Raw genomic sequence first — 11,425 nt, forward strand, 5'->3', positions numbered from 1 at the left:
CAGGGAGCGGTCATAGCATGACCCAGCAGATCACGTGTCTTCAGCAGAGGAGAACATACTGAAAGAGAAAACAGGCTGTCAGTCCTAAACTGAATTTGCCTCTGCTTCAAGTTTCTTCTTTACCTCTGCTTTTTTGTTGCTGTTATTTGGTTTTTTAAAAATCAAGTTTTTGGGCTTCCCTGGGTGGCGCAGTAGTTGAGAGTCCGCCTGCCGATACAGGGGACACGGGTTCGCGCCCCGGTCCGGGAGGATCCCACATGCGGCGGAGCGGCTGGGCAGGTGAGCCATGGCCGCTGAGCCTGCGCGTCCGGAGCCTGTGCTCCGCAACGGGAGAGGCCACAACAGTGCGAGGCCCGCGTACCGCAAAACAAACAAACAAACAAAATCAAGTCCTTGACATGCTCTTTCCTCTACCCTCCCTCATCCTTTTTTCCTTCTGCTGCCTTGCATTGACCTCAGGTACCTACATCGTCCTGGCTCATGGCCACAGGTCTGGATTCTACCACCAGAAATGATTCCTGATTTTTGCCTCTTTCCCAACACTGCTCACTTCCCAGGGTCTGACCCTCCTCATCCATGGCTCTCACCTTGCCTTGGATTTATGAGGTTCTTGCTCTGTAACCCACAGGAATGAGTGAAAATTGCTGAGAAGAGCCAATACGCATTGGCTCGGATATCAAGAGGACTGGCAGGTCTGGGGCTGGGCAAGGTGGCAGCACAGCCCCTGCTGTGCCCCTTTCTTTCACTGCCTCCTCCGCATTTTCCAGAGCAAATGGAAAATGGTCCTTGGTTGTTTCTTCCTGAGCCTGAAGGATTAGCTCTCTAATCAGCTTTTGGAAGAGTAAATACAGTGAGATACACAAACTTTCCCTCCAGGGAAAGGCAAGACAAAGGTGAGATAGGCTGTCTTTTTTTGCTACTGTCACTCAAAGGTATGAGGCCCTTGCTCAGGCCCTAGAGCAAGGTCTTTCCCAGATTCCTTCTATCTCTTTGATGGAGTCACCAGGTGAGCAGCCCACTCACAGGCCATTTAATCTGAAGGCAAGAAACTACCTTACCATACTCTTGGGTATTTGTGAGGATGTAGACCAAATACACCATTGAATTGACATGAGAGGATTACTGTGATATAAAAAAAATAATTCTTAGGAAAAAGGGCCATTGAGTAAAATTTCTCTTTCCTTTTCTCAGCATTGTCAGCAATTTGTTTTCTACTTCACAGTATGGTACATTGTGGTCAATCATAATATTAGGTGGCAGAATACATTGAATGAAGGCTTGATGGGTGGATGAACGAGCATCTCAGTGAAAGATGTGAAACTCTTGAGACCTGAGATTGTTCACGCTGGGAACTCCTTTTGGTATCTTATATACATATCGGGAGCCCTGACAGCATCTTTAAAGGCTTAAGGAATTCACCTGGGGATGCACCTAGTTCCATGAGACGGACTGGCAGCAGCATCAGCTGTCTGGAGCCTCCTTTTGGGGGCTATTTGTTCTCTAGCACACTTCCGTGGATAGACGCCAGAAGGTTCTGGTGCACTATGGGGCCAACTAGGTGGCCAGGGAACTCCACCCAATCCTAGCTGATTAGGCCAAGTAGGCAGTAGTTAACTGTGTTAAAGGTGAAGGAGAGGATTCTGAGAAAGATACTATAAATGCCCCAGGGCAGAGAGTTGTCATAAATTCATCTGGCTTCAAAGTGTGTGTTAGCTCCATATTTAAAACATCTTAAATTTTCAGAGTGACTTGTCTTTATTGTAAACAATGCAAAAAGTACAGATGAATGACAGTACAGCCCCCACCTGTGTGACACCCTATTCCCACACCTTGAGTAAGCACAGCTAGGAGTTTCTTGTTTATCTTTGCAGGAGTGTTTAATGCATGGATAACTGGTATATCAAATGGGCTAGACTAAATGGGGTGAAATAAAAAAAAGTAGCTTTCTTCTACAGATCTTTCTGCACAGCCCTTGGACAATACATCAGGCAGATCCTGTAACTTTTCCAAATGTGTCTAGATGTTAAAAAACAGTCTGTTATTTTTAAATGTGTTTAAAAGGGCAATCTGATCAAAATCAAAAGTTCCTTCTTATATCTAGTTTAAAATCTCTCACCCTTCCTGGGGCTTAGGCATGAGCCTGGTTCAGAAACCTGCAGGGAGAAAGAGGAGTGTGCAATGTGGCTTTTCACCCTCCTGCACTGTGCTTTTCTACTCCTCTGGATCCGGCACTGAACCCTGCTGCCCTGGCCCCTGTAGCACCGGACTGCAGAGGTGGATCACAGGTAGAGGACAGGCCTTGCTCAACGCGTGCTTTGTAATTAGAAATCTAAGCCCTCCGGGTGGTAGATACCTAGCGCTGGCTTTTTTTACATGGGGTGGTTCTGTGAGTTTTTCAGAGACCCCCTCTGCCCAGTCAGGGACTCTGCTTTCTGTTCTCTGAACTGTTCCTGTTGTGGGAGATGCTTTCTCTCAGCCTCGCCTCTCACAACTCTCCTTCAAGAGCAGTCTTACGATTCCTCTCTTTTCTCCGAAGGTTTCTGCTGGGGTTATATTGACCCAGACAGCAGAGGTCTGGGGCAAGATCTTTCCAAGATGGCACTAGCCTGGCTAACTTCCAGATGGCTTAGCCCATAGGAAAATTTGGCATTGTTGCCCCACCAAATCCTGGGAAAATGGCCACTCCCACTGCAGCCCACTGTCATTGCTCTGCTATTACAGGTCATTCCAGGCAACCTTTGGCTTTTAACCTTCTCAAGGCAGGAGGCAGGCACCCCATTCTGTGCCCCTGAGTTCCAGGGAACACAGATTAAGTTCACCCAAGAGCTCTCTCACCGCGTTCTGTTGCAAGAACAGCACGGAGGGATCCCTCTGAATTTTTGTGGATTAGCAAGCAATAAGGTGGGGGAGATGCTTTTTCTCACTCTGGTGAGCCTCTCATTCTTTCTTAGGTTTTCTCTTTCTTTCTCTCGTCTTGGCACTCCATTCAGCCTCCTCATGAGGGAGGGAAACCCATGGAACTGTAATGTCATCAGGCCAATGGCACAGCCTTTTCTTCCTCACTCTGATCACCCTCTAACATCCTTTCCGAGACTGAAGGTGGGTGATGAGCTAAGAGTTGAAGTATAAGGTTTTGTTTACCTTTTAGCAAGTTCTGAATGAGTAATAATATATCTCTATTTAAAATATGGGGGAACATGTTGCTTACTATTATTAATGTTGAAACCTCAACCCAGATTCTGATACAACAGGAAGTACATTTAAGCAACACACACACATATACACACACACACACATCTCTAAATACTATAGATCCTTTCTTACCCTCAAATGGAAGTATACTATGTTTATTGTTCTACAGCTTGTTTTCTTAAGAATAAATCTTCGACAACTTGTATTGTCAGTACAATTCACTAGAGTATTGCATCACCTATTTCCAGATTTCTGTTATGACAAACAATACTAAAGCAGAGTCTTTACATACTTTTGGGAGCATATCTGCAGAATAAATTCCTAGAAGAAGAATCACTTGGAATTCAAAAGTAAAATTTGAATTTTACTTTTAGGGCTTCCCTGATGGCGCAGTGGTTAAGAATCCGCCTACCAATGCAGGGGACACAGGTTTGAGCCCTGGTCCGGGAAGGTCCCACATGCTGTGGAGCAACTAAGCCCGTGAGCCACAACCACTGAGCCTGTGCTCTGCAAAAAGAGAAGCCACTGCAATGAGAAGCCTGCGCACCGCAATAAAGAGTAGCCCCACTGCTCGCCACAACTAGAGAAAAGCCTGCGCACAGCAACAAAGGCCCAATGCAGCAAAAAATACATAAATAAATTTATTAAAAATTTTTTTTGAATATGTTGCCAATTTGCCAACCTTTTATCAGTTTTCACTCTATTAGAAATGTGGAATGCCAAATGTATGTATTATATTTATATATATATATATATACATACATATATATGTACGATTTTGGTTTATATTTCTTTAGTTATGAGCATGGTGGAACATCTTTCTGTACATTTATTGGTCTTTTGAATCTTTTTTCTGAGTTGCCTGTTCATTTCCTTTGCACATTTTTGTATTCATAATTTTCATACTGGTTTTTTAAAGAGGACCTGGTATGTTGAGGACATTTGCCTTGTTCTGACATGTGAAATGAAACATTGCCTCCTGTTCTTCTTTGATACATTGACCCTGTGTGTATCTTTAATTTTTTCCTGTAAAGAAGTTTTCCAATTTTATGTAGCAATCCCATCAGTTTTTTCCTTTGTGGCATCTGGATTTCACGACATCCTTAGAAAGGCTCCAAAGTTCTAAAAATATTCACGCATTTTGTGCTTGCTTCGGCAGCACATACACTAAAAATATTCACCCGTTTTCTTCTAGTGTTTTCATAGCATCATATTTTTACATTTAAATTATTGATCCTTGTGGAATATATTTTGGGGTAAACTGTGAGCATTTTTACATCTAACAAAGCAAACTTTTTACTTCCTAGACTTTTCTAACTTCTCTTTCTCTTATTCACATCACTGAATGAAAATCTAAGTTACACTCAGAGTCCTCTTTTAAACACAGAGCTTCTCACATAGTTAAACACAAAGGCAAATTAAAAAGGCAAAAACAGGACTTCCCTGGTGGTGCAGTGGTTAAGAATCTGACTGCACACGGGTTCGAGCCCTGGTCTGGAAAGATCCCACATGCCGCAGAGCAACTAAGCCTGTGAGCCACAACTACTGAGCCTGCGAGCCACAACTACTGAAGCCCACGTGCCTAGAGCCTGTGCTCTGCAACAAGAGGAGCCCGCACACCACAATGAAGAGTAGCCCCTGCTTGCCACAACTAGAGAAAGCCCATGCACAGCAACAAAGACCCAACGTAGGTGAAAAAAAAAAAAGGCAAAAATATTTTTGCTTTAAATTCTGCCTACTGCCTACTTTCTAGTATTCTTAGCCTGACTTCTTTGGGCATTGGTCTCTTGGACTAGTGATTATTTTCATGGCAGTTACAATGTATTTTCAAATCCAGTGGTAAGAGAGGTAAGAATATTTGCTCCTCCCCATTTTTACAGTGGATGCCAGGAGAGGGGAGGTAACAGGCCCAAGGTCACAGAGCAATTCAGGGTGTTGAAATCCAAGGTTCCGAGCCATCTAGCCTGTTGTAGTAATCAACAGACCTCATGTACAAAGCACAGGTAGAAAGAATTCTTCTGATTGCATCATTCACTAAATTATATAATCCACAACAAAAGCAGCCAGAGGGCAGTGGACAGGGTAAAGCTTAGCTCATTGAAATGTGCAGATATTTCAGTGAATTGGGAAAATGGCCTGCTCATAGAGATCATATATAATATTTGACAATGTGAGTCAGCCTTGGGCATTATTCAAGGTTAATCTTATCCCCTTAATGAAATAGCTGATTGTTTTGACTTGTTCTCCTCTGCCTGTTCCAAGTTGCCTGACAGAGTGTTACAGAGACAGTCTTGCTGGTCTGAAGCTCTATGCTCAAATGCTGAATTATGGAGTCCATTAAGAAATTCAGAAGATCTGTTTGGAAAGGCAGGAATCCAGTAAAGCTTCTAATTTTTCCATGATGACTGATGGATTTAGAGCACTCTTAGGGGGTGGCTGTATAATGCTAAGTGTTTAGTGTGTGCCAGGTTTGTCACCTTGCATGAACTCTATAACTACCTTTTATTCCAACCTCATCTTCTCAGGCTGCCTCTGAGGGAAGGAGAATTTCTGACTTTGGAAGTTGGAAGAGACTAGAGAGAAGGTGGGCAGAAGAGGGGGAGGAACCAAAGAAAACCTGCCTGTGTCTTAAGTATCTGGCAGATACCCTGCTTTAGTTTCATAGGTCATTGGATTTCTTCCAGAAATGTTGTTTTGCAAAGGGTGTGTAGAGTAGTCCAGGCCCTCTGGTGAATAGGATACTCCTTTCCAGCAACAGGATATGGGAGAGTTCAGCCCCAGGAAGATCACTATGTCCAAAATGGTGGGGAGAAGTCGGAAATGGTCTCTGTCTGACCAGCTGCTATTTTCTCTAAATTCAAGTGGCTCTGGGGATTGGCCCCAGCACCTCATAATACTGGGAGACTGTGTTTAATCCCAGGTGCCTGAAGTTCTTCAGTTAGTCTGTGGTTTGTGTGGTCAGTGCTGACAGCACCAGCTCAGTTGGAGTTACAGGCAGCGATTGTGCTTGTCACAGAAATGGTTCATTCCTTGATGTGCTTTCAAGTGCTGTGTCCTATAAATCCTGTTGGCAAGAAAACCATCCTCCACCCTAGCACTTAGGTAATAAATATGGCTTGAAAATCAGCCAAAAATGCATATGTTTTCTGTGCTGTGAGATTCCTTCTTGAAGGGAAAAGCTCTACTGAATGTGATGCACAAAAGATTCTATTAATTAAGAGAACTTATAATGTTTCCCTGTAGAATAAAGAAAAAAGAATAGCCTGTGTTGCTACTCCACTGGTTCCTTGGTTGGACAAAGTTTATTGCTCTTGCTTTTAGGAAAGAAATTGCCACTCTGACCCCTTGGTTGTCTCTCTTATCCTCGCACTGTGCACACACAACTATTCATTAATGTCAACAAGACATATGAGTGCATATCCAGTGGGGTGGAGGCAAGGGGACTAGATCCCAAAGTCAACATCTTTGCAATACAGTCCAAGATGAAAATGATAGAAGTCCCATTAGTCTTCAATGACTAACAGAAAACAGAGAGCATTCAGGACACAAGTTAAAGAAGAAGCAAAAGATTAAACAAATTTTCCCCCCTGGGCTTCCCTGGTGGCGCAGTGGTTGAGAGTCCGCCTGCCGATGCAGGGGACACGGGTTCGTGCCCCGGTCCGGGAAGATCCCACGTGCCGCGGAGCGGCTGGGCCCATGAGCCATGGCCGCTGAGCCTGCGCGTCCGGAGCCTGTGCTCCGCAACGGGAGAGGCCACAACAGTGAGAGGCCCGCGAACCGCAAAAAGAAAAAAAAAATTATTTTCCCCCTGAAATGTGTTCAGATATGCACCAGATTCTAAAACATTTGAAGTCAAACGTACCCCCAGTTTAGTAGGATAGGGTCATCAGAGCTCACTTGGAAACAGAATTTCTAGAAAGAATTTTAAGCTTCCAGGAAGCTAAAGGAGAAAAGAGCAGCCACCCAGGCAGAAACCAGGTGTTGAAGATTCTGAAACACGCATGAGGGAATATAGTCAGAGGAGGAGATGTGTGTTGGATGATGGAGCTAGGAAGGTGCCTTCGTGTCCCTGAGGAGACAGAGGCATTTCTTAGCTCCTTTCTGCCTTGATGAGTCTGTGGCTACACTGAGGAGGTTTCCTAAGAGGATTTAGTCTCAATTCTAAGAACAATGTCTTCAGACCCTCTTCTTATGTAGAGGAAAGGTACACTCTTTTTATCCCTGTTTCACTGGCACTGTATAGTCTGTGTGCCCCTTCACATTTACAACCCACTCTTCTCCAGGCTGAGCCCTGTGAGTCTAATGTCTATGGACTAAACCACCTGGGCTCCCTTGCCTCTGGCTTCCTTCTGGGTTTGGCAGATGGGAGGCACTGGCAAAGGAGGAAGAGGGCAGCAGGAAAGAGAGGTGGACCTACCTATTCCCCATCATCCTTCCTGCCAGGCCTCTGGTTATCATTGGCCGTGTTCTTCTAGAAAAGGCCACCACTCCTGTTGGGACCCTTTCCTACAATACACATCTCACTGGGATCCAGCAACCACTCCCTCCCCTGGCCTAGGGTTGCTGGTGGTGTCCTTCTCTTGCTGGCCCAGAGATGCTTCACCGTCCTTTGTTGATTTTCCTTGACTACAATTACTCTTTACCACTCTTTGTTTTCTTCTAAAATGATGACGTTACCTCTGTCCATAACAGCAAGTCTGCTTAGAACAGATAGCAAGCAGCCAGCCCCTGATCTGGGTCCAAACAGTTATATCTTAGAGTGCTGTGGGTTCCGGTAGTCGTTCTCCCTTTGGAGATGTGGTTCCCAGGCCCCCATGTTGAACTGTCACTCTGAGCTGTGCTTTGCCTCCATCCTCTGGCCATGCTAGCTGTTAAGGGGCAACCTTGGCCTATCTGCTCTGACTCTTTCTTGCTTTGGATAATTTAAGTAAGTGCTTCCTATGAGGCAGGTCCTGTACCAAGCTCTTTACCCATATACTTTATTAAATCTTCATAATGAATAGTCACCATCTTTATCCTCATTTCACAAAAGAGAAGACTGAAACTCAGAAAAAGTTGCTAAAGGTCACACAGCTGGGAAGAGCCGGGATTCAAATCCTGTTCTGCTCTAAGCCAATAAGCTCTGCACTCGCTGATCCTCTGGTTCTCAGAGCTCACTATAAATGCAGGCCGCATTTCTATGTACACTGGTGCTTCCCTTGTGTCTTCTCAAACATGGGGCATTCTAGCTATTCAGATTGCTCACTAGGTTTTGAGTCCTGGCCCATCTCCTGGTCCTCACAGTTAGGAATGTGATCTCTGTCTGCTTCTGCTAGGGCTACCATAACAAATTGCAACAGAGTGGGCAGCTTCAACAACAGACATTTGTATCTCACAGTTCTGGAGGCTGGGAAGTCCAACATCAAGGTGCTGGCTTGATAGGTTTCATTCTGAGGCCTATTCCCTTGGTTTATAGGTGGTCACCATTTCTGTGTGCTCACGTGGCCTCTTTTTACATGCATACACTGGGAAAGATTTCTGTTGTCTGTTCTTCTTATAAGGGCACCAATTCCAGAGGATTAGGGCATCATACCTAGGACCTCACTTAACCTTTAATACTGCCCTAAAGGCTATATCTACAGATACAGGGCTTCAACATATGAGTCTGGGGGAGATACAATTCAGATCATAATAGCCTCTCCCCCTTGGAACCTGGACTTAGCGTTGATTCCTGATCCATCATGTCAAAAAACAAAAGTCGGACCCTCTGTGGTAGGAAAAAAGTCCTTTTCTCTCATAATACAAGGTAATAACATTTTCTCAATTCTTACAAACAAGTGTAAACTTGTTAAAACAAATATGCCAGGATTCAGAAATATCTTTTAAATCGAACTAAGTTTAAACTATACACATACGAGGACCTTGACAGATTATTTACAATTAGAGCATCCTATCCAAACTTCAGGTAGAGCAACATCACATCATCCTAGTAAGACGTGGTCTGTATCATACATAATCATTCTATGTTGAATTTACACATTTCTGAAGTGGCCAGGGTTTACTTCTACAACGTGAGGAGGGTGTGGAAATAAGAGCTGACAGTTATGGATAAAAATTGATTGGAGGTGTTTCATTAAGGCAAGGAAAAAAAGGAAAGCTGTGATGGGGGAGGGATGGGGGTGAATGAAATGTTTGTCCTTTGACAAGTATTTACTGTGATAAACCACAGGATTGAAAAAAAGTGGTCCAATAAGCAGTTCACCTCCCTTTTCTCTTCCTCTGCCTTTCTACTCCCTTAAGTCTGATTGGTTTCTTTGCTTCTGCTCAGTTCTACCTCTATAGAAGAACAGAGATTTGCTGTCTACAGTGGTCTAAGTTGGCGTTAGCTAGTTCCTAAAGTAAAGATGGTACTTGGTGATGAAGACTCTGCAAATTTCAGGTTGTCTCAACTTCTAAATAACTGGCTAATCTGGTGGAAATACTGTAGCTCTCTAAAAGAGCAATTTATCACTTTGTTTGGTAAAAGAAAATCAGTATATTTTTACACATAGCAAAAAAAGTTATAGAACATTATTTAGAACAATTTGCCATTTATATATATCTTTAAGTTGGTGTGTGTATTTATATGGTATGTGTCAACATAGATGAGTTTTTGTGTTTTGTTTTGTTATCATGTATATTATAGAAAGGAAATCTAAGTGACACTAGTGGTGCTGGCTGTTGGGGTGAGGACACACCTCAGAGCAGGCCGTCCAAACCATTTTTGTTTCTTCAAAGTTCTGGCTGTGTTTTGAACTGAGAGGGTAATAGAAAGAAGGAAAGAGTTTGGGGGTTCTGAACAGTAACAGATCTGGGGCCACTGGCTCCTGGGGTATGTGAGGCAAAAATCCTTCCTGAGACACACTGATAAGATATTTAATACACTGGTGTGTCCTCATATTACTGGTGTGGAAAATCCTGGTCTATCATCACTCTGATCTTTTCAGGAAGCAGAGTCCACAATCTGTCTCAGACACCCCTTTTCGTTTGCATTTCTCTCAATATCATACAGATTCCCATAACTCCAATCACTTAGGCTACATCTAAGCCCATTGTCTTTTTTTTTTTTTTTTTTGGGGGGGGGGTACGCGGGCCTCTCACTCACTGTTGTGGCCCCTCCCGCTGAGGAGCACAGGCTCCGACGCGCAGGCTCAGCGGCCATGACTCACGGGCCCAGCCGCTCCGCGGCATGTGGGATCTTCCCGGACCGGGGCACGAACCCATGTCCCCTGCATCGGCAGGCGGACTCGCAACCACTGCGCCACCAGGGAAGCCCGCCCATTGTCTTTTGTGCTATCTAGAGTGAAACTAAATATCAGCCGGTCTGCAGAATGATTCTTAACACTGAAAACTTTCTCTTCCCTTTATTAAATATGCCGTCCCTCTTTGAATTATAAAAACACAAAGAAAGAAAATAAGAAAACAAAAAATGGGTGTGGCATTAGATGGAATGTCTTCAGAGAGTCCCTAATACCCTCTGAATTCTCTGACTTTTACCTCTTGTTTACCTTCTTGAATAAGGGGATATATGAACAAAAAAACAGAGCCTGCCATTTTTTTCCTCATGAGCAGAAGGGAGGGGTTTTTTGAATTAAAAAGTCAAATGCTAATGCCATGGGGAAATTATGACTTGGTATCACAAATGCAGTCAGTGTGGTTAAACTATAATGCATAGCTCCAATTTCTTCACACAAGCACGAAAGTATCACAGGGAAGCTACTTATGAGAAGTCTTTTTTTTTTCCTTCCTTTTCTTTTTTTAATGAGAATGTGGGGGAAGAGTTTCAGCTCTTAGATGTTGGTCTTTATAACTTCCTTGTCGAAACTGTGACGTTTTAAAGTTAATATTTTCCTTAGGGAATTTCCTTGACAAGCTAAACAGTTCTTGCTTTAATCTTCCAAAGTGGGAAACTCTTAAGAGGGGAGGTCCCTCAGCTATACCTCTTCCTGGAACATCTCACCACCCCACTCTGGAACGTGGGACATTTGGGACCTGTGGTAGGTGGGAATCCTGGGGAACACAAAGCCCATTGTGTCTCTTCTAAAACTTTGCTTTGTCTGTTCAGAAACTGTCTCAATTGAGCTGGCACCTCAGCACAGAGATGCCATGAGAATCTATGGAAATCAATACACTTGGGAGTAGATCCCAAGGATACTAGGATTAAGCATTTTACTCTTCAAAAACCAGAAGGGTCAAAAACCTCACTCATTCACCT

This window comes from Lipotes vexillifer, unplaced genomic scaffold (genome assembly GCF_000442215.2).
Source record: "Lipotes vexillifer unplaced genomic scaffold, Lipotes_vexillifer_v1.1 scaffold408, whole genome shotgun sequence".
Classification (NCBI taxonomy): domain Eukaryota; kingdom Metazoa; phylum Chordata; class Mammalia; order Artiodactyla; family Lipotidae; genus Lipotes; species Lipotes vexillifer.